A 2190-nucleotide genomic window follows, 5' to 3' on the forward strand; every position below is an offset into this window, starting at 1 on the left:
GGATGGGTGTGTTAGTTTCCTTAGGATATATCCCCAGGAGAGGAATTGCAGGATCATAGGGTAGGTCCATTTCTAGCCTTCTGAGAGTTCTCCAGACTATTCTCCACAGAGGTTGGACCAATGTACATTCCCACAAGCAGTGCAGGAGGGTTCCTTTGACACCACAACCTAATGAGACTCTTTTAATCTACAGAATAACCTAATCTATTTAAACTATACCTTAATTAAATATGGATGTACTGAAATTATAAAAATTAAATTTCATTTATAAATATCACAGATTATTTCTCAAAAGTAGGAGTTTGACAGTATTCTATTTTATGTGGAAATCAATTATTACTGATGAGAAATGTGTTGCCAATGTAAAAGTAGCATTATAAATTACATTTTTTTATTTTTCTGGTAGCTTTTTATACTAACTTTGTTTTTATCATTTCACTAAGGACTTAATGGTTTACAGTACAGTTGTTGACTCAGGGGTCCAACTTCTCAGCTCCCTTTGATTGGTATCTGCAAAACACTCTCACTCCCAACTTAAGTCTTTAGATCTTTTTTCACTATCAGCAGCAGGACCCCGATGCTCTTTCTACTCTCCCCCTGCTCCCCACCCACACTCCTTGAGTCATTTGCTGTAAAAAAATACACCCAATTCAAGTTTTACTTTGTGTTTTCACTTTATATACTTGTGTTCTAATTTTCACCTATACATGACATTGATTTTGTCTTTTAAAGTCAGCCACTGGAGGAGTCAGTTCATCAGATAGGGTACATGTCTTGTCATATACATGATTCACGTTCAAACCACAGCACTGTATGAGAGATGCAATGGCACAGGTGGAAACTCCAGTGCTGTGATGTTCCTCTCTCTCTCTTTCCCTCCGTCTCCCTCTCCCTCTCCCTCTATCTGGATCTGAATGAAAAGTGGCCAGGATTGGCAAGATCATGCCTGCATGAAACCCCATCTCAAGAAAAAATCTATACCATGATTTTTATATGTCATATTTGTTTTCATTTCCCCCTACATATCTTGATTCCCAATCTGGTTCTCTCCTTTACTATTCAATCTTTACAAACAAAATTTCTATATATAAACTTTTTAATGTATTAGTGAACTTGCTTTTTGCTGTGATCTTTTGACTCCTGTTTTTATTATCCTATTAACTTAAATGTGTTGTGAATTTCCTTTTAGATATTTGTGTTATATCTGTACCAACCTGACTCTCTCTTACAACAGTTAATTTTCTCAGTATGAACTCCTCTTTATCTTGTCAATTTGTATTTTGGGGGGCGGAGAATAAGTATACCTATTTTCTGGACTGTGGAAATATCTGACTCGGTACTTTCTAGATCAATACTATAAATTCAGATATTTCAGTGACGCTTTCTTTCTTGACTCCTCATATTCATCTGACAAAATTATGAAATTTTTCATAGTTTTTTTTTTAACCTCAGGAGGAAATTTATGGAAAGTAAATTTTCAGGCTTCTTCCAAAAGGAAGATTCTTTCTAATGATAGAACATTCTGGTGTTCATTAAACAGATGGGGCATTCTTTGATAATTGCATCTCTAGGCAACAAGCTTAGTAAGGCCATATATACCTGAAATTTTTGTCTAAGTGTATTGAAAACACAGAACAGACTGTTAATATATTAATATATTTTAATATCCTCATAGATATTTTGGCAGCAACACTGGTCACAGCTCTAATGTTGAACATTTTCTTAATTTTCATCTTATGATTTTTCTCTTGGTTTTGAGCTTCACTATGCTTCCAGGTATTATTTGACATATTTTACATAGCTTTCATTTGTGGGCATAGTTATTTGTGTGCTCTTAGACATATTTCCTGTGAAATATAAATCTTCAAAACATTTTAACTGGAATTTACTATAAATAAAAAGCATATAGGAATAAACATCTATCACATTCAAGGAAATGTTACATATCTGCATTTATCCAATATTTCATATTCACTATCAATGCTCTAATGTGGTTTTATAACTTAAGTTATGAAAAAACACAAACATCTACCATTGTTTTCTCCCCTAAAAATTTTTAAATGATGTTTTACACCCATTACTGGTGAAATGTAAATACTTATACTTTTTAACTAACTCTCCACTACTAGATATAGATATTGATACATTAAGAGACCATTAACTTAGTCCAATTAGGAGAAAATATATTTT

This window comes from Erinaceus europaeus, chromosome 10, assembly GCF_950295315.1.
Source record: "Erinaceus europaeus chromosome 10, mEriEur2.1, whole genome shotgun sequence".
Lineage (NCBI taxonomy): Eukaryota > Metazoa > Chordata > Mammalia > Eulipotyphla > Erinaceidae > Erinaceus > Erinaceus europaeus.